Source organism: Schistocerca cancellata, chromosome 4 (assembly GCF_023864275.1).
Source record: "Schistocerca cancellata isolate TAMUIC-IGC-003103 chromosome 4, iqSchCanc2.1, whole genome shotgun sequence".
NCBI lineage: Eukaryota > Metazoa > Arthropoda > Insecta > Orthoptera > Acrididae > Schistocerca > Schistocerca cancellata.
Window position 1 is genome coordinate 242,779,133 of NC_064629.1, and position 27,947 is coordinate 242,807,079.

Here is a 27,947-nt window from a genome sequence, read left to right on the forward strand (position 1 = left end):
AGTACGAAGTGTGTTTGATAATAGGATAGTTGACTGGCCTCCTCATTCTCCAAATCTAAATCGGAGTGATTTTTATTTTTAGGAAATGTTAAAAGACAAGCTGTATGCAAGCAGTCCCCACAAGCTCAAAAAATTGGAAGACAGGATTTGACTAGTCATTTCACAGATTTCAGCAGCCTGAATTTATCAAGTGTTTGCTAATGACTTTAGTAAATGCCAGGCTGCCCTTACCTCAGAAGGACATCAGTTTGAGCACCTACTGCAAATAAAGGTTAGTTAGTCGAATGGCAATGAAATATATGCTTAACTCAGGGGAAGTGCCCACACAGCCAGCTATAGGCGGATTAGTCTCAGAGAGTAGGGTGTGACAGCGATCAGTGGATGCGGTGCCAGACACAAGTGGCTGTGCTGCAGTAACTCACTGATCCCTCCTTGTATTTAATATGTATTTTGAATGTATTTTATTGTGATTCATGTTCCCTCTATGTGGCCATGGACAAATGTTATGATCAGACATACCTGTAGATGTATGTGAACCACATGCATTAGTCTCCACTAATTCCTGTGTCATGCTCACTGAAGGGCGTCTCTTTGTATTGTTTGTTCATGCAATGCTTAATCTTTATTGCATTCACTAATCATTTTCATTTCTTAAAAACACAAGGAGTTAATACTTCCAATTTTATATAAGCTTACTTTTATACTTAGAATGATATACTGTCATCGCTCATTCTAAGTTCACAGACACTAGCACTTGTCAACTTTCTTCCCTGGTTGTTTAAAAAACATCTGCTTCATTTTCAGATATGTATATTATAGGTCTATAAGTGGGGACCTAGTTGCTTCATACTTAATGTATCTATTGCCTGAATGCAAATCATATCCTATTTCACTGAACAAATTAAAAATACACGCCATTCCCATTCTCTCAATACATGCACACCATGGATAAATATAAAACGCATACGACCTTTGTACTTCAGCCATATGAATGTGAAGCAATATGGTGCAATAGCTTGTCTTTGTCATTCATGAATACATGAAATATATGAAGATGGGTGTAAACAGTCAGGAAGAACAGTCCCTTGAGAGGCATGATCTCTAATACGAAGTTTTATTGAAATGGAGTGACAGATTATGTAGAGCCTCCTATGCTGTATGTCTACTGTCATAGCTAAGTAGTCATTCTGACTGCTATGCATAAGATTTGAGTTTCATTCCTGGCAATGCCAAGGATTTTTCCACCATGGCAGGACTGTAATGGAGTGAAATCAGTCTCATCATGCCAGCTAAGGAGCTACTTATGTTCAGTAGCTGCAGCACAGCTAATAGACAAAATAGTAACTGTAATAACAGAGAACAAGTGGTATGTTACTGGAGTGTCCCTTGATTTTGAAAAAGTTTTTGGTTGTGACACTGTCACTATATTAGTTCACAAGCTGTGGAACCAATTTATTAGAGGAACTGTATATGAATTGATAAAATCATATATGAGCAACAGGAAACAATTTATTCTGCTCCAAACACATGGTGTCTCATTCAAATAAAAAAATGCTAATGTAAAACAGGGAGTGCCTTAAGGTTAAATGTTAGGATCTCTTATTTTCATAATTTTTGTAAATGATACAAAATACTGTTCATGTAACTGTATAAAAAATATTGTAGGTCTTGTACACAGACGGTATGTCAACTGTGTGCAAACACAAAGCTTGACAGTCTAGACATGCTGGGCAACAAATACATAACAGTCTTTTTGTTGTGCCTGTCAGTAACTCAACATGTTATCTTTATGGTGAGTAGCAATTTGTCCTTTTCAAAATATTGTTAATATTCCAACCTGTACTTTCCATTGTTTAATATGTTGTCCTCATGAGTTATGAATAGATGAAGTATTTAAAGATGGGCATCAGCCATCAATCAGTAAGATCTCTTCATAATTATATAGATTTTGGGGATGAAACATCATCAATATTCAGGCTACATTACTTTAAAATATGCTGAGTTGTATACATGTCTACATGATCCAGGAATCAAATGTGGTTGTCATTGTCTTAAAGGTAAATAATGAATTATCTTTCATCATTTTAAGTGTTGACTCTAACAAAGTGGTCTATGAAAGGAATGTCCATGGCAATGTTCAGTATGAATGAGCTACCTGAGCTAAGTGCTTTCTAGTGTTTCGCATCTAAGGACAAGATCTCAGTAATTCTAGAAGCTTTGCAGTGAATATATATGGTGGTCTGCATACTCTTTTTCTAAGGTTTGTTAGGGATAGAACAACTGTAACATCAGTGACAGTACTGATTACAGAAATGAGTTTAGTAAGTTGCCAGTATTCAGTCTTATGTGTCTCTATTGCTACAGTAGTGAAACAAAAACATTTCTGTATTCATAAAACCCTGCCTCATAAAGCCCTACCTTTCATTGTTGTACGTAATGATATTCCTTCATGCAGAAGCCATAGATGGCCTAATATTCTCCATTAACATACTTTTCAGGACAGACTTAGGTGTGTAGAGGATGCAGTCATTGTTAGGCAGTGAATACTGCATAACAAAAGTGTGTTTAATGTTCACCTCATATGTGACTAGTTTTAATCTGACTTCACTTTATGTAGAAATAGATAAATGTTTGGAAGTAATATATCAGTAAACATATCTAAACAACTTACCTTAGTCTCCTTTTCTTACCTTTGTATCTTCACTGGAAAACACTCTTCTTGCAAAGCCAGTTCTTTCAGTAATAATTTGTAGGACATTCTTTTTCACTTCTTGGAGAAACAGATCTGTAATGTTTCTGGAGTTACATTTTGATTTCATTTATTTTAGGAGAGTCTAATTTTTCATTCTAGTCCTAAGTTCACAGACACTTTTCCTTCCCTAAGAATTTGAAAAAAATCCATTTTAGGATCCTCTTATTTTCTTAAGTTATATAAATGATATAATTTACAGTTCATGTAACTCTAAAAAAAATATTTTGTGTCTTGCTTGCAGACGGTATGTCAGCTGTGTGCAAACACAAAGCTTGACAGTCAGGAGATGCAAGGCAACAAATGTGTAACCGACTTCTGTTGTTCCTGTCAGCAAGTCAACATGTCCTCTTTATGGTGAGTAGCAATTTATCCTTTTCATAATATTCTTGATATTCCAACCCATACTTTTCATTGCTTAATATGTTGTCCACATGAGTTAAGAATAGATGAAGTATTTGAAGATGGATGTCAGCGACCAGTCAATAAAACCTCATCATAATTATATACATTTTTAAGATGAAGCATCATCATTATTGAGGTTACATTACTTTAAAATATGCTGAGTTGTATACATATCTGCATAAAAGAAGAGGATTAGGCATTGATACGTCAGAGTGTAAGCCTGAATATATTAATTGTAGTGAAATGGGAAAAGTTTTGGCATTGTTCCAAGTATAATGGTTGTGAAACTTGATGCTTAAGCTGGAGTTTCACATCTGCAAGCTGTTGTAAGGAATACAAGTGGAGAGAGAGTATGTCATTAAATTAAAGTACAGAATCAAACAACTGCATGGGTTCTACAGAACAATGCAAATAACTGAGTAGATACTATTTGACAATGGCACACATTATGTTCGACGCAGCTAACAACTGTGTGTAATATGTGTGCTCTTTATTTAGTTAAGGAAACTTTTTTTTGAACTTTCTTGGTGTTGAAATGAGATGTACCAAGATTCTCTATTAGTTTTTAGGGGAAGCGTATTGTATCTGGGGCAATGTATATCCAGAAACATGTGTTGTTCCCTGTTTGTTGTTTCAGTCTAGTGATTCATGTTATAATTACATGAAAAAGAACATGGTAGACATGTCCATAAGAAGTTTCTTGCAGTTTCTACTGTTTTTGTTTTGTGGAGCATTTCTAAATATTATGAGGTCTACACATTTCACTGGTGTTAATATATTAGAGCTATTTTGATTTTATTGTCATTCTTCAATTCAAAAGTTTTATCATGAGAAAAATTCTGTGCTCTTTAAAACCTATTACAAAACGTGAATGGTTAAATTGGACTTTGTGTTGTGCATCTTCTTGTCCCTTGAAATAGAAGGTGCCTTTAGCTTGGAACACATTACATTTGCCAATGTATTGAGTTCCATTAATTTCCTCAGAAATCTCCCAATTACAAAAAAACAAATTTATATTGATTTCCAATAGCTTCTGTTGAAAATTTATTAAGGAGTAACTGGTTTTTGGTAATACTTCTTCATAATTTGATTTACTTCTTGGTTATTGAAATGTAGTAGAGTGAAAATGTAGCAAATAGATTATTAAATGTGGTGTTAATGATTTTTTGTCAATTTTAACACTTAAATATCCCAACATAATAATTGTTCCTAGGCAGATGACAATTTTGTATCTTGGAACAATTTTTCACATTTGGTGATTTGGTGGAATCTTACATTTCTGGACCAAGTTTTGTAATTTCAGAAAAAGTTTGCATCACATACAAAGTGAATGCTATTATTTAAAAGTAGGAGCAAAACACATATCAAACTTCTATTGCAGAACTGACAAGAAGCAGAAGTCTGAAAGTTTTGTAAGTTACAACACTCTTCACTATAGGTAAGTTAATCAAAAGTTCTCCATTGAGTAAAAAGAAAATAACGCTTGTATGTGTTTGCATAAAGAGTGATGTTTCAGGTCACTGAGTAAGACAAGTGAATAGATGCCTGGATTTCCTGTCGAACATTGTCATTGTGCAGATGGAGATCAGGAGGTTGTAACATCGTATATTAATGAGTTACTCTCTTCTCACTAACATCTGCATTAACTCCGACTGTGCTGATAGCCATGAAACTGTTAATTGTAGAAACAGTTGTGGTAGGCATCTTCTATAAGGTCAGTAATGAAACAGATTTTCATGTCTTAAGTGTCAACTGTAATAAAGTGGTCTATGAAAGGAACATCTGTGGCAATGTTAAGTATCAGTGAGAGATCTGAGCTCAGTGCTTTCTAGTGTTATACATCTAAGGACAATGTCTCAGTAATTCTAGTAGTTTTGTGATGAATACATATGATACACTGCATGCTGTTATTCTAAGATTTGTTAGGGATAGAAAAACAGTAGCATCAGTGACAATGCTGATTTGCAGAAATGAGCTTTGTATGTTACCACTAACCTGTGTTATGTGTTTGTATTGTTTATACTAGTGTAAAAAATCAGTTCTGTATATTATAAAGTCCTTCCTTTCATTGCAGTGCAACATGATATTCCTTCATGCAGAAGCCATGGATTGCCCAATATTCTCCATTAACATACTTTTCAGGAAAGATATTCAATTAATATCAGACATAACTATATCAAGGATGCAGACACTATTGGACAGTGAATAATACATTATAAAATTATGTTTTATAAGCATCTCATATGTCCCTAGTTTTAATATGAGTTTAATTTTTGTAGCAATAGGTAAACATTAGGGATAATGTTTCTACAAATATTTGTACACTACTTACCTTAGTCTCCTTCTGCTTACTTTCGTGTCTTCATAGAGGACATCCTTCTTGAAAATACAGTTCTTTCACTAACAGATTTACATTTTGTATTACAGTCACTTTCATTTCTTAAAGAAACAGACCTGTAATGTTTGCTACTTTATATTGTGGTTTCGTTTATTAGAGGAGACACTTATTTTTAACATTAGTTACAAGTTCACAGACTCTATGATTATTCTCTTCCTTCCCTAGAAGCTTGAAAAAAGTTGCTACTTTTTTGAATGTATACTCCATATCTGTAAGCAGGGAGTGTGATGCTTCATATTTAGCACATCAAAAACATGTATCCAAACCCCACTTTCTCACTGTACTGTTTAACAATACACATTGATACCATTCTCCTGGTGCATAATCATGGTTAGTACCACCAAACTTTACCTTGAAATATGCAAAGCAATGTGGTCTGACAACTTGTTTTTGTCATTTGTGCATAGATGAAATATTTGAACGTGGATATCAACCATGTGCCACAAAAAATCCTCAACACTATTACTTAGATTTGTGTGATGAAATGTTATTAATACTGTGATAAAGATTTTGTTGAATCTACTGTATCATATTGCAATTGGTTTCAGTAAAAGATAGCTTAATAGATCAGACATTAATACATTAGTCTGTGTGTCTAAACATGTTAAGTGGAGTGAATGTGGAAAAACTGTTGTCATGAACACAACTAACATCCAGGTCAAATATTTGTTCCCTTTGGTCAGATGAGACAGCATTCTTTCCTTTTACTCACTCAGACAAATAGGTAATGTCAGCTGTTAATGGGAAATGTACTAAAGTCCAAAATGTTCCTTATTTATATCAATTCTGTGCCCTCTAGTATTATGAGTAACTCTAAAATATTTCTGTTTGCTGATGACACTAGTTTGGTAGTAAAGGATGTTGTGTGCAACATTTGCTCTGTTTCAAATAGTGCAGTTCATGACCTAAGTTCATATGTAGAAAATAAACTATTGCTGAATCACAGTAAGATTCAGTTCTTACAGTTTCTAACACACAATTCAACAAAACCTGATGTTTTAATTTCACAGACTGGGTGTATGATTAGTGAAACTGAACAGTTCAAATTTGTAGGTGTTTGGATAGATAGTAAACTGTCATGGAAAGCCCATGTTCAGGATCTTGTTCAAAGACTTAATACTGCAATTTTTACAATTCGAACAGTATCTGAAGTGAGTGATTGTTTGACATGAAAATTAGTCTACGTGGCTCATTTTCATTTGCTTATGTCATATGGTATTATATTTTGGGATAACTCTGCCAATTCTGAAAGTATATTTTTGTCTCAGAAACGGGCAGTAAGGGCAGTAGGTGGTATAAGTTCACGAACCTCTTGTTGACCTCTGTTCATGAGTCTGGGTATTTTGACATTGGACTCTCAATATATATATTCCTTACTGTCATTTCTTGTTAACAATATTAGCTTATTCCCAAGAATAAGCTGCTTTCACTCAGTTAATACTTGGCAGAAATCAAACCTGCATTTGGACTGGAGTCCCTTAACTCTTGTGCAGAAAGATGTGCAGTATGCTGTTGCATCCATTTTCAATAAGCTACCACTCAAATTCGAAAATCGTAGCAGTAATCCATGCACTTTCAAATTGAAACTGAAGTGTTTCCTCATGTGTCACTCCTCCTATTCTGTCAAGGAAGTCCTTGAAAAATTAAGCTTATTCTTGTTGTATTGTAGATTGTGTTTACTTAAACTTATGGATTGACTTTTTTTGGGTTCATAAACATTTTATGTAGTGTGACGTTCCATGATCTTGCTCCTCAATTTGCAATTTGGTCCTACAGAACTTGACATGGAAAAAAAAAAACCTCAGAAGCCACAAGGGTCCCAACAGTCCTCCGTACCATTATCAACTGATAGGTGTTGCTGGATGTGGATGTGAAGGGGCACTTGGTCATTACACCATTCGTCTAGCCATAGTCAGTTTTTAGGTCAAAGCTACTACTCCTCAGTCAAGGAGCCCCTTACTTGGCCTCACAAGGGCTGAGGCACACTGCTTGCCAACAGTGGTAAGCAGACTCGGATGGTGAGCCATCCAAGTTTTAACCAAGCTGAAACATACTTAACTGGTGATAGTATAGGAACCAGTGTTAGCACTGCAGCAAGAGTGTTGTGACTGGGAGATATAAAAGTATATTCATGTCATATACATGTCAATAAAATAGTTTCTATTGTGTCAAAGATAAGTAATGCTTTTATGTGTCTGCATAGTTAAGTGATGCTTCAGATCACTGAATAAAATGCTCGAAAAGTTGTCCAGAGTATCTGTAGTGAGAATGATTTGCCATCCAACATTGTCAAAGTTCAGGTTGAAATTAGCACTTCTTAACTGTGTACATTAATGTGTTGAAACCATCTAACCATCTCTTGCCTAGTGTCACCCCACCTCGTCTCTAGTAGCTCTGACTTTGCTGGTAAATAAGTAGTTGTTACCTGACAACCAGCTTTGATTGGTGTCTTCTAAATGGCCAGTAACAAGTCAGCTTGTGATATTTTAAGTATCTGATATAGTAAACAGGTGTAAGCATTGAATGAGTGTGTCTATGTTGAATATCATTGAGAGACCCATGGTAATTGCTTTCTATTGTTGTACAACTAAGGAAAGATATCACAGTAATTCTATTGCCTTTATTGTGAAGAGATTAGTATAGCAAAAATATTTCTGTATCTCAAATATTTTCTTATTTTTCACATCAGTACATGGTAGTATTCTCACATGAAGAAATCACAGATTATGTATTACCCACATATAATCTACTTTTCCGTTACACAGTTCCATTTGTTCAGTCTCAACTGTCTCATATTTGCAGACTATGTAAGACAGTAATTAATGTATTATAAAATATTTAATGTGCACTTTTAATGTATTTTATTGTGATGCAAGTTCATTCTAAGTGGCTGTGGGCAAATGTTAGGATCAGATATAACTGACATTTTGTGTACCCACATGCATCATTCCCTGTAAATCCTGTTGCATGCACACTGAATGATGTACTTATTGAACTGACTCTTCATGCAATACTAAACCTTCATTGTATACACTGACCATTCCCATTCTTTAGAAATACAGGGTGGTAACACTTTCTATTTTATATTTGATTAATTTGCCATGGATGAGGGATCAGTGGAACTGACTTCTATGTGTAGGACTCGAGTTCCATTCCTTGTACTACTGCTAACTATTTTTCCTTCGTGGGATGACTGTAATGGAGTGCAGTCATCCTCTTCATCCCAGCTGTGGAGCTACTTAAATACAGTAACTACACCACAGTTAATAGTCAAAATAGTTACTGCAATAGAGAATAAACACTATATTATTGGAGTGTTTCTTTATTTTGAAAAATCTTTTGTTTGTCTCATTGTATTACTGGCAAGCTGTAGGTCCTGGTTATTGGAAAAACTGTGCATAAATTTATAAAATGATATAGGAAAAACAGAAAATTTATTTTGCTCAAAACAAATGGTGGGTTATTCAAATAAAAAATTACTGAAGGAAACCAGTGAGTGACTTGAGGTTCCATGTTAGCATCTCTTATTTCCTTTAATTATGTAAATGATACAAAGTACTGTTTACGTATCTCTAAAAAAAATATTGTGTATATTGTATACAGATGGTATGTCAACTGTGTGCAAACACTAAGCTTGACAGACTGGAGATGCTGGTCAACAAACACATAACAGTCTTTTCAGTGTGCCTATCAGGAACTCAACATGTTATCTTTATGGGGAGTAACAATTTATCCTTTGCGTAATATTGTTGATATTCCAACCTCTGCTTGCCATTGTTTAGGATGCTGTTCTCATGAGTTAAGAATAGATGAAGTATTTAAAGATGAATATCAGCCACCAGTCAGTGAAAGCTCATCATAATTATATAGATTTTTGGGATGAAACATCATCAATGTTCAGGCTTCATTACTCTAAAATATGCTGATTTGTATACATATCTGCATAGACAAGAAGATATCATAACAGGATCAAGCACTAATAAATTAGTGCATAAGGCTGAATATATTAATTGGAGTGAAGTTCCAAGTACAGTGGTTGTGAGACTTAATAATTAAGCTTTGCTTCTGCAGACAGTTCTAAGAAAACAAGTGGAGAGAGGGTATGTAATTATATAAAATTACAGACTCAAACAGCTACATAAGTCCAGTAGAAGAATGCAAATAACTGAGTAGATGCTGTTTGACAGTGGCACGCGTCATATTGCAATACAGCTAACAGCTATGTCTAATATTTGTGCTCTTTTATTTAGTTCAGTAAACGTTTTCACTTGAAATCTCTTGGTGTTGAAATGGGATGCACCTAAATTCTCTAATAGTTTTGTTGGGAAAGAGTACAGTATCTGGAGGAAAGTATATCCAGGAACTTTTGAGGTTCTCTGTGTTTTAGTCCAGTGATCCATTTTATAATTACATGAAGGACAGTGTGGAAAAGCAGTTTCTTGCATTTCCTACTGTTTTTCTTGTTCTGAGGCAAGAGGTTGTATTGTCGAGCATTTGTAAATATTATGAGTTCCTTACATTGAAACACTGTTAATGTATTAAAGCTATCTGGTTATTGTTCAGTTAAAGAGTTTTATAGTGCATAATGTTCTGTATTTTTTAAAACCAACTGCAAAACATGTGGATGGTTAAAGTAGACTGCTGTTATGCATCATCTTATCCCTTAAAACTGATGGTCTCTTTAGCTTGGAACACATGATATTTACCAATGAATTGTGTTTCTTTAATGCCCTTACAAATTCTCGATTTTAAAAAAGGAAATCTGCTTTGGTTTCCAATAGCTACTGTTAAAAGTTTTTTAAATTGTATCTGGTTTTTGATAACACTTCCTCTTTCTTCGATTAACTTCCTTGTTATCAGTGTGTAGTAGAGTGATAATGTAACACATAGATTATTACATGCAGCATTAATGAGATTTTATCAATTTCAGCACTTTTGTTTCTGAACAGAATATTTGTTGCTATGTAAACAACCATTTTGTATCGTTGAACAGTTTTCCACATTTGGGAAACTCTTTCATTTCTGGAGAAATTTTTGTAATTTCAGAAAAAGACTGTATCACACGCAATGTGAATACTATTCTTTGAAAATGGAATCAGAAAATATATTGAACTTTTATTACAGGCTGACAAGAGGTGAAAGTCTGGAAATTGTTCCAAGCTATAACACTCTTGCTTGTACATAAGTTCATCAACAGTTATCCACTGAGTCAAAATAAATTATGTGCCTACTTTTTATTTGAATTTACTTTATGTGGCAACAGACAAGCATTTGGGAGAAATATTACTGCAAATATGTGTAAACCAGTTACGTTTGTCTCCAGCTTATTTCTGTGTCTTCACAGGAAGACACTCTTCTCGAAATGGCAATTCTTTCTGTAAAGTATGACAGTTACTTTCATTTTTTGGAGAAACAGACCAGTTATGTTTCTTGCTCTATTTTTTTTATTTTATTATAGGAGAAACTTTTTTCGTGCTGGTTCTAAGTTCACAGACACTAAGATTATCCTTCTCCTTCCCTAGTTGTTTGAATAGAAAATGCTCATTTATTAGATGTATCCTTCATATCTATATAATAAACTTTATTGCCCACAAGTTGTGCATATCAAGATACATTATTTAACACAGAGGTCTATGAATGATGTCACACAGTTTTTACATGTTAGTATGTGGTATTGATCACAATGTTTTTCACAGAGTTCACATATGTATATCGAGTCCTGATTGTGGTATGTCTTTGTCCTGCAGATTATGTGATGGTAGCCATGGACCACCATGGAATTTATGAATTTTCTCAGCTCGTGGTTTGTGGTGGTCCATGCTCTGTCCATTATGGCTTCTGAAGAGTATAACTCAGGCCATAGCTCCTTTTTTTTCTTCTCCCTCTATAGCTGCAGTTTCTTTCAGTTTTCTGTGTAGGGCAAGTTGAATTTCCATCTCAGGTCCTCTACTAGAAATGTTTCTCTCATGAGTTTGTACACTCGTCTTGACTTGGTGTACTCCATATCTGTAAGTGTGTAGTTTGGTGCTTCAAATTAAACATATCAAAAGCATGTACCCAAACCCCACCTTCCTCACTGTACTATTTACCAATACACACTGATGCCATTCTCTTGTTGCATATTCATCATGTTTAGTACTACCACACTTTACCTTGAAATATGCAAAACAATGTGATGTGATAGCTTGTATTTTGTCATTTGTGTGTAGATGAAATGTTTAAACATGGATATCAACCATGTGTCAGAAGAAACCTGTTATGATTATTTAGGTTTCTGAGATGGAATGTTATTAATATTGATAGAAAAAATTTGTAAAATCCTCTGTGCCATATTGTTATCCGGTTATGTAAAAGATAGTTAATAGATCAGACATTAATACAGAGGCATATTGTACTCTGTCTACATACAACATAGTTTAATAGACCAGGCATTAATAAGTTCGTGTGTAAGTTTAAATGTATTAAAAGGAGTGAAACTGGAAAAAGTTTGCCAATGTTCCACATCAAGGACTTGTTCTTCTTAGTACTTAAAATGATTCTTAACATCCCAGAATATTCTACATGAGTCCAGTTGAATAATAGTCTACAAATAACTCAGGATATTTATTTCACAACTGCTCATATCACCTGGCAACACAACTAACAACCATGTCTAGTATTTATTTCCTTCGGTCAGCCGAGACAACATTCTCTCCTTTCACTCATCCAGACAGATAGTTAATACTAGCTGTTAATGGGAGATATAATAAACTCCATCCTATTGGCCCTTGGAAGGTCTAGTGGTACCAGTTGGCCTCTGAGTCATACTCAGCTGATAGATGTCACTGGAGATGTAGAGAGAGGGGCAAAATTACTGATGTAAATTATGATGTGGCAAGGTCAAATGTTAGGATAATTTATTCTGTAAATTTATTTAAATGATACAATATACTATTCCCTTAACGCTAAAAAGTATAGTTAACAAATTGTATTCAGATGGCATGTCAACTGTGTGCAAACAGAAAGCCTGACAGACTGGAGATGCTGGGAAACAAATGTGTAACAGTCCTTTGGTTCTGCCAGTCAGCAACACAACAAGTAATCTTTATGGTGAGTAGAAATTTATCCTTTTCATAAAATTATTGATGTTTGAACCTGTACTTCCCATTGTTTAATATGTTGTCCTTGTGAATTATGAACAAAAGAAGTATTTAAAAATGGATTCAGCCGCCAGTCAGTAAAATCTAATCAAAATTGTATACTTTTTTGAGGTGAAATCTCATCAATACTGAAACTAGATTACTCTGAAACATGTGTCTTAGACATTATCTACATATAAAAGAGGAGAGCACAACAGGATCAAGCATTAAAAAATTTGTACATAAACTTAATGTATTAATTTGAATGGAATGAAAAACACTTTGGCAGTATTCCAAGTATGACAGTTGTGAGACTTAATACTTTAGCTGGAGTTTCACATCTGCAAACAGTTCTATGTAAAACAAGTGAAGAGATGGCATGTCATTAAAGTATAGAATCAAACAGCTACATGCGTCCAATATAAGAATGCAATTAACTATGTAGATACTATTTGACAATAGCATATATACTGATGCTATACAGCTAACAGCTATGTATAATACTTTTACCCCTTGTTTGGTTCAGGAAATATATTCTCTTGTACTCTCTTAGTGTTTGAATAAAATGTACCAAGATTCTCTAATAGTTTTGTGGGGGAAGAGTATTGCACTGGGGAGAAAATATACCCAGGAACATGTGATGCTCCTTTGTATTATGTTACAGTCTAGTGATACATATTATAACAACTTGATGGACAGCATCATAGAGATGTCCATAACCAGTTTATTTAATTTTCTACTGTTTTTAATGCTGTAAGATAAGAGTTATTTAAGGGCCATTTGTAAACATTATCAGTTCTATATATTTAGATGCTGTTAATATATTAAAGCTGGTTACTGTGAAATTGCTGTCGTTTGTACATGTTCTACATATGAAAAAAGAGAGTGTTTCAGGACCAAGCGTTAAAAAATTAGTGAATTTCACACAGTAATAACTGGCTTAGGACTGTGAAAAGTGATTTTGAGTATTGCTTATATGTACAACAGAAAATAGCCATAGAACAACCATGCTTCTGTACATCGATGATCTCCTGATAGCTTCAACTTTCTAGAGTAAAACTGACAATTTAATGCTGTTATTGAGTGATAACTTTAAAATGAAAAATTTAGGTGTGATTAGGAACTATTTGGAATTGAATATTATTCAAAATTTAATGGAGGTACTATTGCTGTTTGCCAAAGTACATTTCTTGAAAATGTGCTCCAAGTTTTTGATATGTTTGAATGTAATTCTGTTTGAATCCAATATCAAAAACTTTACAACAGATTACCAAGACATATAAAATCTCTTCCTGAACTACAAAGCTTTAAAAAGTCTGTGACAGCCTACCTTCTGAAAAACCGCTACTATTCAATCTCACAATATCTTAGGCAAGAAAAAATGTAATTTGTATCTTTAATAGTAGAAATAAGTTATAAATATACAGTATTTCAAAAATTTGTAATTATTAACTGTATAGTTCCAATTTGTCATAAAAATTTAAATAATGTATGTTTGATGTTTGAAAAACCAATAGCTAAAAAGGTTTCCTGTCCAATATCCTGTGTACAATATATGTACTGAAAAAGAGATGTGTATGGACAAACAAATAAAAAAAAATATCCAAACCATCCCCATATCAGGAGTCATAACTGTGTACATTAATGTGGTGAGACCCTCTGATCATCTCTTCCTAATGTCAACCCATCCCGTCCTTAGTAACTATGATTATGCTGGTATATACGCAGTTATCACTTGAAAAATCAGCTTTGATAAATGTCTTCTAAATAGTCAGTGACAAAAGTGCTTTTGACATTCTTAGTGTCTGATATAGCAAACAGGTGTGTGAAATGAACATATGTGGCTATGATGTACGTATATGGCTGACAGACAAGAACAAAGTGCTATCTGATGTTATACATGTAACGAAACATATCTCAGTAATTCTATTGGTTTATTTATAATGAAATTTAGCATTTTGCACACTGTCATTGTATAAGTCTTAATTAGTGTCTACATTACGCTAAACCAATACAATACCAATTTCAGATAGGACTTAATTTGGTATCATATTCGGTTATATATGTTACTATTGGTAAAAGCAATACAATACCAATTTCAGATAGGGCTTAATTTGGTATCTACACGTTATTATGGTTTAATTTTTATAGCAAAAATGTTACTGTATTCAGCCATTCCTTTAATTTTCACATCAGTACATATTAGTACTGCAGAAATCACAGATTTTGTAACAATCTCATTGAATGTATTTTTTAGTTACACTGTTCCATTTGTATCAGTGTCAACTATCTGATGTTTGGAGACCTTGTAAGGCAGTAATTAGAGTATTATAAAAGATTTAATATGCACTTTGTATTTACTGTATTGTGATTTGAGTTCACTCTATGTGTCACAGGACAAACATTAGCATCGGACATGAATGTTGCAGTGTGTGAACCAGAAGCATTTGTCTCCTCCAACTCCTCTTGCATATTCACTGTAGGATGGTCTTGTTGTATTGTCTGTTCATTCAATACTTAATCTTCTTTGTGTAAGTGAACTATCTATATTTCTTAGAAAAACAACTCTTTCAAACTTTGTGTTGTATATGGCGGTTACTTTTATGCTAAGAATGATAGAGTGTCACTGGTAATCTAAGCTGACAGATAGTACCACTGTCAACTTCCTTCCCCAGTTGTTTTAAAAAAAATCTGCTACATTTCCATGTATATATTCAAGGTTTCTAAGTGGGAATATTGTTGCTTCATATTTAGTGTTTCTGCAGCTGGAATCTGAACCGTATCCTTTTTCACTTAAGAAACTAAAAAACACACCATTTAAATTCTCCCATTGCAGGTCCATCACGTGTAAATACAAACTGCAATCCAGTTTTACCCTTTACGTGGATGTGTGTGAAACAACATGGTACAATAGTATGTCTTTGCAATGCATGAATAGATGAAATGTTTAAAGATGGGTGTAGAACAAACAGTCAGCAAGAACATTACATTGAGAGACAGGATTTCAAATATGAAGTTTCTTAAAATGGAGAGACAGATCGTGTAAAGACTATGTCATATGTCTACTGAAAAAGATCAGTGGTCAATTGAGCAGCGTGCTATGCGTAAAACTCGAATTCCATTCCTGGTACTGCTAAGGATTTTCCTTTTTGGAGGACTGTAATGCAGTGCAGTCAGCCTTATTAGACCATTTGAGGAGCTTTGGTAATAGATAGTATAGTAACTGGTATAGAGAATAAGCAGTATGTTACTGGAGTGTTCATTAGTCTTGAAAAGCTGTGGAACCTGGTAATTTGGGAACTGTAAATGAACAGGAAATACATTGTGTTGCTCAAAACAAATGGTGACTCATTCAAATCAAAAATAGCTCATGTAAAATATGAAATGCCTCAAGGACCCTGCTTAGGATCCCTTATTTTGTAAATTTATGTAAATCATACAAAGTAAGATTCACATAATTCTTACAAGAATACTTTATATATTGTATGTAGGTGGTATGACAACTGTGTGCTTTCACAAAGACTGGGTGTCAGGAGATGATGGACAACAAATGTGTACAACTCTTTTTGTGATCTTTATGGTGAGTAGCAAATCATCCTTTTCATGATATTGTTGATATTCCAACTTGTACTTTATATCGTTAAATATGTTTTTGTTATGAGTTATGAGTAGATGAAGTATTTAAAGCTTGATATCAGCCACCAGTCAGTAAAATATTATCATTATTGTACAGACTTTTGGGATGAAATTTCTCAATATTGGGAGGAGATTACTCTTAAATTTGCTATGTTTTGTATGTAGTCTGCAGAGAAAAGTAAAAAGCACAACAGGACCAAAATTAGTGCCTAAGCCTGAATATATTACTTGGGGTGTAATGGGAGAAGCTTATGCACTATTCCAAGTATGATGGCTTGAGATGTAATACTTAAGCTGGAGTTTCACATCTTCAAACAGGTGAAAGTAAAACATGTGGAGATAGGTTACATCATTAAATGAAAGTATAGAATCAAATAGCTAAGCGAGTCTGGTATGAGATTGCAAGCTGAGTAACTATTATGTTACTTTGGCGTAAATAAAGTTGTTATATAGCTATTAGCTATTTCGAATATTTGTGCCCTTTGTATAGCTCAGGAATGATTTTGCGATGTACTTCTTGGTGCTGGAATGAAAGGTACCAAAATTCTTTAATAGTTTTGTAGCGGAAAAGTGTTGTGTCACATGTTACAATACTGAAAGGAATATATGATGTTCTCTGTCCAGTATTTCGTCTAGTGATTCAGTTTATCATCACATGAAGGACAGCATGGAGGAGTGGCCCAGAAACATTTTCTTGCGTTTTCTACTCTATTGTTTTGGTGAGGCAAGAGATTGATTTGTGGAGAACTTGTAAACGTTACAAGTTGTACACATTTACAATCAGTTAGTATATTAAAGTTATTTTGAAATATTGCTATTGGTCTGTGATATAGTATTACATCTCAAGCCATCATATGTGGAATAGTGCATAAGCTTTTGCCATTCAATATCGATGAAATTTCATGACAAAAAACTATAATATAATGATGATATTCTATTGTCTGGTGGCTGATATCAAGCCTTAAATACTTCTTCTACTCATAACTCGTAACAACTACATATTATATGAAGGAAAGTACAGGTTGGAATATAAATAAAAAAAAATAAAAAAAAGAAAGAAAAGAAAAAGAGAGATAGAATTTCTACTCACAATAAAGATGACATGCTGACTTGCCGACTGCCACATCGAAAAGGTTAGATTAGGTTGTTTGGGAAGGAGACCAGACAGCGAGGTCATCCATTTCATCGGATTAGGGAAGGATGGGGAAGAAAGTCAACCAAGTCCTTTGAAAGGAACCATCCAGGTATTTTCCTGGAGCAATTTAGGGAAATACGGAAAACCTAAATTAGGATGGCACATCGAAAAGTCTTGTACACATTTGTTGTGCAGCATCTGCAGACATACCACCTTTGTGGCTGCACACAGTTACATACCAACTGCACACAATATACACAGATTTAATTTTAGAATTATGTGAATGGTACTTTTCATCATTCACATAAACTTAAAAGACAACGGATTCTAACCTGAATCGTTGTGGCTCTTCATGTTCTGCGTCACATAGTTTTGATAAGAATTCAAAATAAGGGAATACTCCATTATAGAACTATGTATAACATTTAGCTCATATGTGCATATTTTTTAAGAGTTCTTTTTATGCACTAATAGATAAATATGAGGAAAAAATATTACTGCAGATATGTTTAAACCACTTGTTCTTGTTCTTGCTCTTGTTCTGCTTACTTTTGTTTCAGCTTCATCATGCCAGTTGAGGAGATCTTTGGTAGCTGCAGCACAGTTAATTGTCTGTATAGTAAGTGGAATAGAAAACGTGGAGTATGTTAGTGGAGTGTCCTTTGATCTTGAGTAAGTGAGTCTTTCTGTCGCCATCACTGGTTTACACGAAGAGCTTTGGAACCTGGTAATTATGGATGTGTATATGAACTGATAAAACCATATATGAGGAACAGAAAATGCATTGTGTTTGTTGTAAGAAATACTATGTTACAATGGCATAAATAATGTTGTGATATAGCTATTTGCTATTTCTAATGTTTGTATCACTTTGTATAGCCCAGGAATGATTTTTTAATGTACTTCTTGGTGTTGGAATGAAAGGCACCAAAATTCTTTAATAGTTTTGTAGTGGAAAAGCATTGAGTCACATGGTAAAATGTAGGTAGGGATATGTGATGTTCCCTGACCAGTATTTCAGGTTAGTGATTGAGTTTACCATCACATGAAGGACAGTAGGGAGGAGCTGTCCATAAGCAGATTCTTGTGTTTTCTACTGAATTGTGTTTGTGAGGCAAGAGATTGATTTGTGGAGCATTTGTAAATGTTACGAGTTGTACACATTTATGATCTGTTCATATACTAAAGCTATTTTGAATTTATTGCTATTGTTCAGTGAGATAGTTTCATGGTGAGCAATACTCTGTATATTATAAAACAAACTCCCTAACAAGTGCATAGTTACTCCACACTTTGTGTTGCGGATCAGCATGTCCTATGGAGCAGAAGGTCCATTTAGCTTTGAATACTTGATATTTGTCAGTTAATTGAGTTTTTTTAGTCTCATGTTGACTGTGGAACCAAATGTGGGTGGCATCATCAGTCTTTGCTGTTGAAAGTACTGACTGTAGCAAACGTGACTAAGAAAAGCATCTCAGTGACAATGTTAAGCATGATATTCTTTGACGCAGGTGCCATAGTTTGCCTAATGTTCTCCATTAACCAACCAATCATAAAAACTATTTCCTTTATATCAGACAGAGATATATCAATGCTGCAGTCATTCTAAGACAGGGAAAACTCCATTATAGAACAAAGTATAACATTTAGCTCATTTGTGCATATTTTTGTAAGAGTTCTTTTTATGCTGTAATAGATGAATATGTCTCTATATGTGAACACAAAATAAGCAGTCTTGCATATGCGGATGACTTAGTTGTGATGGCAGATTCGATTGAAAGGATGCAAGGTAATATTTCAGAGCTAGATCAGAAATGTAAGGACTATGGTATGAAGATTAGCATCTCCAAAACGAAAGTAATGTCAGTGGGAAAGAAATATAAATGGATTGAGTGCCAAATAGGAGGAACAAAGTTAGAAGAGGTGGACGGTTTCAAGTACTTAGGATGCATATTCTCACAGGATGGCAACATAGTGGAAGAACTGGAAGCAAGGTGTAGCAAAGCTAATGCAGTGAGTGCTCAGCTACGATCTACTCTCTTCTGCAAGAAGGAAGTCAGTACCAAGACTAAGTTATCTGTGCATCTGTCAATCTTTCGACCAACTATATTGTATGGGAGTGAAAGCTGGGTGGATTCATGTTACTTTATCAACAAGGTTGAGGTTACGGATATGAAAGTAGCTAGGATGATTGCAGATACTAGTAGATGGGAACAATGGCAGGAGGGTGTCCACAATGAGGAAATCAAAGAAAAACTGGGAATGAACTCTATAGATGTAGCAGTCAGGGCGAACAGGCAAGGTTACCCAAGGTTACCCAAGAGACTCATTCATTCAGCAGCAGAGGGTAGGAGGAGTCGGGGCAGACCGAGGAGAAGGTACCTGGATTCAGTTAAGAATGATTTTGAAGTAATAGGTTTAACATCAGAAGAGGCACCAATGTTAGCACTGAATAGGGGATCATGGAGGAACTGTATAAGGGGGGCTATCTCCAGGCTGAACGCTGAAAGGCATAATCAGTCTTAAATGATGATGATGATGATGATGATGATGATGAGATAAATATGTGGAAAAAATATTGCTGCAAATGTGTTTAAACAACTTAGATTAGCCTTCTTCTGCTTCCTTTTGTTTCAGTTTCATCATGCCAGTTGAGGAGCTACCCAACTTTAGAAGCTGCAGCACAGTTAATTGTCTGTATAGTACGTGGAATATAAAATGTTGAGTATGTTAGTGGAGTGTCCTTTGAACTTGAGTAAGTGTGTCTTTCTGTCGCCATCACTGGTTTACATGAAGAGCTTTGGAACCTGGTAATTAAGGATGTGTATACGAATTGATAAAGCCATATATGAGGAACAGGAAACACATTGTGTTTGTTCTAAGAAATAGTGTCTCATACTGATCAAAAAATATGTTTCAGAACATGAATTGCCTCCAGGAATTGTAATAGGATCCCTTGTCTTCTAAGTTGTCTTCTAAGCATGATTTCAGCCACCAGTCAGTAAAATATCATCATTTTTGTACAGATTTTTCAGATAAAATTTCATCAATATTGAGAATAGATTACACTTAAAATATGCTAGATTTTGTATGTAGTCTGCAGAGAAGAGTACAGAGCACAACAGGACAAGGGACTAATAAATTTCTGCATAATTCTGAATATATTAATTGGGATATAATGGGAAAAGCTTATGCACTATTCCAAGTATGATGGCTTGAGATGTAATACTTAAGCTGGAGTCTCACGTCTTCAAAGAGGTGAAAGTGGTGCAATTGGAGATTGGTTATGTCACTAATTAAAGTATAGAATCAAATAGCTGAGCGAGTCCAGTATAAGAATGCAAAACCTGAATACATACTATGTTACAATGGCATAAATAATGTTGTGATATAGCTATAAGCTATTTCTAATGTTTCTGCCCTTTGAATAGCTCAGGAATGAATTTTTAGTTTACTCCTTGGTGCTGGAATGAAAGGCACCAAAATTATTTAAAAGTTTTGCAGCGTCACATGTTAAAGTACAGTAAGGAATATATGATGTTCCATGACCGGTACTTCAGCCTAGTGATTCAGTTTATCATCATATGGAGGACAGCATGGAGGAGCTGTCCATAGGCAATTCCTTGTGTTTTCTACTGAATTGTTTTTGTGAGGCAAGAGATTGATTTGTGGAGCATTTGTAAATGTTACGAGGTGTACACTTTTATAATCTTTTAGTATATTAAAGCAATTTTGAATATATTGCTATCGTTCAGTGAAGGAGTAATGTGGTGAGAAAAACTCTGTATTTTTTAAAACAACCTGCGTAACACGTGCATAGTGCGCAAGTTCCAGATCAGCTTGTCGTAAGGAGCAGCATGTCAATTTAGCCTGGAATAGTTGATATTTGTCAGTCAATTGAGTTTATTTAGTGTTCTTAAAAATTTCTCCACTCCAAATTGGAAATCAGTCTTGATTTCCTATAGCTTGGGGTTGAAATATTTCAAAAATTTGGTGAAGTTCCTTGTTATTGCTATGTAGTAGAGTGATAATGAAACACAGAAATTATTACATGGAGTATAGTAGGATTTTACCAATTGAAACACATCTCAGTGTCATAAGAAAATTTGTTCATAGGTACATGACCACGTCGTACTCGAAAACAGTTTTTCATATTTGGAAAAATCTTACATACGTGGAGGAATTTTGTGATATGAGAAAAAGAGTGCTGCACATGCAAAGTGTATGGTAGTTTTATGAAATGGAAAAGGAGAATATAATAAACCTTGTTTATAGGGATGGCATGAGGTGCAGGTGTGAAAAGTGATCCAAGCTTCAACTCTCTTTCCCACAGATAATTTAATCTAATATTCTCCATTGCATGAAAAGAATATAATGGTTCTATATATTTGCATAAAGAGTGGTGTTTCAGGTCACTGGGAAAGATGATGAAACATATACCTGTATTTTGTGTTGAAGGCTGTCACTGAGCAGCTAGAGACCAGAGCTGATGTAACAGTATATCTTAATGAGTTAAAACTGTTCTGGTTTCTACTTGCCTGGTGGCACACCATCACATCTGAAGCAACAACAGTTACATAGACAGACAAGGAACTGTTGACTGTGTAACCAACTGTGGGTGGCATCATTAGTCTTTGGTGTTTTAAGTACAGACTGTAGCAAACTTGATGAAGAAAAGTACCTCTGTGACAATGTTAAGCATCAATGAGTGACCTGAGCACAGCCCTTTCTAGGGTTACACTTGTCAACATCTCAGTAATTCTAGTAGGTCTGCGAATTATATAATACCATGAATGGCCTCATTCTGTAGTTATTTATTAAAAGAACAGCAGTAACATCAATGTTAATACTGATTGAAGAATAGCATTTTTGTACCTCATAAACACCGTTATTTTTCATATGAGTGCATTATGATATTCTTTGACGCAGGTGCCATAGTTTGCCTAATGTTCTCCATGAACCAACCTCTCATAAAAACTTCCCTTTATATCAGGCAGAGATATATCAATGGTGCAGTCATTCTAAGACAGGGAATGCTACACTGAACTATGTATAACATTTAGCTCATATGTGCATATTTTTGTAATAGTTATTTTTATGCAGTAATAGATAAATATGTGGGAAAAATATTGCTGCAGATGTGTTTGAACAACTTAGCTTAGTCTTCTTCTGCTTACTTTTGTTTCGGCTGCATCAAGTCAGTTGAGACGCTACCTAACGTTGGTAGCTGCAGCACAGTTAATTGTCAGTTTAGTAAGTGGAATAGAAAATGTGGGGTATGTTAGTGGAGTGTCCTTTGATCTTGAGTAAGTGTGTCTTTCTGTCGCCATCACTGGTGTACATGAAGAGCTTTGGAACCTGGTAATTATGGATGTGTATATGAATTGATAAAACCATATATGAGGAACAGAAAATGCATTGTGTTTGTTGTAAGAAATAGTGGCTCATTCTGATCAAAAATATGTGATGCAAAACATGAATTGCCTCCAGGAATCATAACAGGATCCCTTGTCTTCTAGGTTCATGTGAATGATAAAAAGTACCATTGACATTTTTCTAAAATGAAGTCTGTGTATACTGTTTGCAGATGGTTTGTGAACTGTGTGCAGTGACAAAGCTTGTCTTTCTAGTGATTCTGGACAACAAATATGTACAAGTCTTTTTGTTGTGGCAGTGAGAGGAAGTCAGCAACTCATCTTTATGGTTAGTAGCAATTCATCTTTTCCATGATGTTGTAGATATTCCAACCTGTACTTTCGGTTGTATAATATGTTGTTATTATGAGTTATGAGTAGATGAAGTATTTAAAGCTTGATATCAGCCACCAGTCAGTAAAATTTCATCATTTTTGTACAGATAAAATTTCATCAATATTGAGAGGAGTTTACTCTTAAAATATGCTATGTTTTGTATGTAGTCTGCAGAGAAAAGTAAAGAGCACAACAGGATGAGGCACTATTAAATTAGTGCATAATTCTGAATATATTAATTGGGGTGTAATGGGAAAAGCTAATGCACTATTCCAAGTATGATGGCTTGAGATGTAATACTTAAGCTGGAGTTTCACGACTTCAAAGGGGTGAAAGTGGTACAATCAGAGATTGGTTATGTCACTAATTAAAGAATAGAATCAAATAGCTGAGCAATTCCAGTATAAGAAAGCAAAAAAACTAAATACATACTATGTTACAATGGCACAAATAATGTTGTGGTATAGCTATTAACTATTTCTAATGTTTCTGCCCTTTGAATAGATCAGGAACGAAATTTTTGTGTACTCCTTGCTGCTGGAATGAAAGGCACCAAAATGTTTTAATAGTTTTGTAGGAGAGAAATGTTATGTCACATGTTAAAATACAGTAAGGAATATAAGACGTTCCATGACCAGTATTTTATTCTAGTGATTCAGTTTATCATCACATGAAGGACAGCATGGAGGAGCTGTTCATAAGCAGTTCCTTGTGTTTTCTACTGAATTGTTTTTGTGAGGCAAGAGATTGAATTGTGGAGCATTTGTAAATGTTACGAGTTGTTAGTATATTAAAGCAGGTTTGAATATATTGCTATCGTTCAGTGAAAGCATATTGTGGTGAGAAAAAGTCTGTATTTTTTAAAACAACCTGTGTAACATGTGCATAGTTTACTCACACTTTGTTTTGCAGATCACCTTGTCCTATGGAGCCGCAGGTCCATTTAGCCTGGAATAGTTGATATTTGTCAGTTAATTGAGTTTCTATAGTGTCCTTACAAAATTCTCCTCTCCAAATTGGAAATCAGTCTTGGTTTCCTATTGCCTGTGTTTGAAATTTTTCCAAATGTATCTGGTTTGTAATAATACTTCAACTTAATTTGGTGAAGTTCCTAGTTATTGCTATGTAGTAGAGTGGTAATGAAACACAGAAATTATTACATGCAGTATAGTTAGGTTTTACCAATTGAAACACATCTGAGTGTCATTAGAAAATTTGTTTATAGGTACATGACGATGTTGTACTTGAAAACAGTTTTTCACATTTGGAAAAGTCTTACGTATGTGGAGGAATTTTGTGATACGAGAAAAAGGGTGATGCACATGCAAGGAGTATGCTAGTATTATGAAATGGAAAAGAAGACCATAATAAACCTCTTTTATAGGGATGGCATGAGGTGCAAGTGTGAAAAGTGATCCAAGCTTCAACTCTCTTTCCCAGAGACAATTTAATCAAATATTCTCCATTGCATGAAAAGAAAATAATGGTTCTTTATCTTTGCATAAAGATTGGTGTTTCAGGTCACTGGGAAGGATGATGAAACAGATGCCTGTATTTTCTGTTGAAGATTGTCATTGAGCAGCTAGAGACCAGAACTGATCTAACAGTATATGTTAATGAGTTAGAACAGTTCTGGTTTCTACTTGCCTGGTGGCACATCATCACATCTGAAGCAACAACAGTTACATAGACATACAAGGAACAGTTGACTGTGGAACCAACTGTGGGTGGCATCATTAGTCTTTGGTGTTGTAAGTACAGACTGTAGCAAACTTGATGAAGAAAAGTACCTCTATGACAATGTAAAGCATCAATACGTAACCTGAGCACAGCCCTTTCTAGTGTTACACTTGTCAACATCTCAGTAATTCTAGTTGGTCTGCGAATTATATAATACCATGAATGGCCTCATTCTGTAGTTATTTATTAATAGAACAGCAGTAACATCAGTGTTAATACTGATTGAAGAATAGCATTTTTGTGCGTCATAAACAACGTTACTTTCCATATGAGTGCATAATGATATTCCTTTGACGCAGGTGCCATAGTTTGCCTAATGTTCTCCATGAACCAACCTCTCATAAAAACTATTCCCTTTATATCAGGCAGAGATATATCAATGGTGCAGTCATTCTAAGACAGGGAATGCTACACTGAACTATGTATAACATTTAGCTCATATGTGCATATTTTTGTAATAGTTATTTTTATGCAGTAATAGATAAATATGTGGAAAAAATATTGCTGCAGATGTGTTTGAACAACTTAGCTTAGTCTTCTTCTGCTTACTTTTGTTTCGGCTGCATCAAGTCAGTTGAGACGCTACCTAATGTTGGTAGCTGCAGCACAATTAATTGTCAGTTTAGTAAGTGGAATAGAAAATGTGGGGTATGTTAGTGGAGTGTCCTTTGATCTTGAGTAAGTGTGTCTTTCTGTCGCCATCACTGGTGTACATGAAGAGCTTTGGAACCTGGTAATTATGGATGTGTATATGAATTGATAAAACCATATATGAGGAACAGAAAATGCATTGTGTTTGTTGTAAGAAATAGTGTCTCATTCTGATCAAAAATATGTGATGCAAAACATGAATTGCCTCCAGGAATCATAACAGGATCCCTTGTCTTCTAGGTTCATGTGAATGATAAAAAGTACCATTGACATTTTTCTAAAATGAAGTCTGTGTATACTGTTTGCAGATGGTTTGTGAACTGTGTGCAGTGACAAAGCTTGTCTTTCTAGTGATTCTGGACAACAAATATGTACAAGTCTTTTTGTTGTGGCAGTGAGAGGAAGTCAGCAACTCATCTTTATGGTGAGTAGCAATTCATCTTTTCCATGATGTTGTAGATATTCCAACCTGTACTTTCGGTTGTATAATATGTTGTTATTATGAGTTATGAGTAGATGAAGTATTTAAAGCTTGATATCAGCCACCAGTCAGTAAAATTTCATCATTTTTGTACAGATAAAATTTCATCAATATTGAGAGGAGTTTACTCTTAAAATATGCTATGTTTTGTATGTAGTCTGCAGAGAAAAGTAAAGAGCACAACAGGATGAGGCACTATTAAATTAGTGCATAATTCTGAATATATTAATTGGGGTGTAATGGGAAAAGCTAATGCACTATTCCAAGTATGATGGCTTGAGATGTAATACTTAAGCTGGAGTTTCACGACTTCAAAGGGGTGAAAGTGGTACAATCGGAGATTGGTTATGTCACTAATTAAAGAATAGAGTCAAATAGCTGAGCAATTCCAGTATAAGAATGCAAAAAAACTAAATACATACTATGTTACAATGGCACAAATAATGTTGTGGTATAGCTATTAACTATTTCTAATGTTTCTGCCCTTTGAATAGATCAGGAACGAAATTTTAGTGTACTCCTTGCTGCTGGAATGAAAGGCACCAAAATGTTTTAATAGTTTTGTAGGAGAGAAATGTTATGTCACATGTTAAAATACAGTAAGGAATATAAGACGTTCCATGACCAGTATTTCATTCTAGTGATTCAAATTATCATCACATGAAGGACAGCATGGAGGAGCTGTTCATAAGCAGTTCCTTGTGTTTTCTACTGAATTGTTTTTGTGAGGCAAGAGATTGAATTGTGGAGCATTTGTAAATGTTACGAGTTGTTAGTATATTAAAGCAGGTTTGAATATATTGCTATCGTTCAGTGAAAGCATATTGTGGTGAGAAAAAGTCTGTATTTTTTAAAACAACCTGTGTAACATGTGCATAGTTTACTCACACTTTGTTTTGCAGATCACCTTGTCCTATGGAGCCGCAGGTCCATTTAGCCTGGAATAGTTGATATTTGTCAGTTAATTGAGTTTCTAGAGTGCTTACAAAATTCTCCTCTCCAAATTGGAAATCAGTCTTGGTTTCCTATTGCCTGTGTTTGAAATTTTTCCAAATCTATCTGGTTTGTAATAATACTTCAACTTAATTTGGTGAAGTTCCTAGTTATTGCTATGTAGTAGAGTGGTAATGAAACACAGAAATTATTACATGCAGTATAGTAAGGTTTTACCAATTGAAACACATCTGAGTGTCATTAGAAAATTTGTTTATAGGTACATGACGATGTTGTACTTGAAAACAGTTTTTCACATTTGGAAAAATCTTACGTATGTGGAGGAATTTTGTGATACGAGAAAAAGGGTGATGCACATGCAAGGAGTATGCAAGTATTATGAAATGGAAAAGAAGACCATAATAAACCTCTTTTATAGGGATGGCATGAGGTGCAAGTGTGAAAAGTGATCCAAGCTTCAACTCTCTTTCCCAGAGACAATTTAATCAAATATTCTCCATTGCATGAAAAGAAAATAATGGTTCTTTATCTTTGCATAAAGAGTGGTGTTTCAGGTCACTGGGAAGGATGATGAAACAGATGCCTGTATTTTCTGTTGAAGATTGTCATTGAGCAGCTAGAGACCAGAACTGATGTAACAGTATATGTTAATGAGTTATAACAGTTCTGGTTTCTACTTGCCTGGTGGCACACCATCACATCTGAAGCAACAACAGTTACATAGACATACAAGGAACAGTTGACTGTGGAACCAACTGTGGGTGGCATCATTAGTCTTTGGTGTTGTAAGTACAGACTGTAGCAAACTTGATGAAGAAAAGTACCACTATGACAATGTTAAGCATCAATAAGTGACCTGAGCACAGCCCTTTCTAGTGTTACACTTGTCAACCTCTCAGTAATTCTAGTTGGTCTGCGAATTATATAATA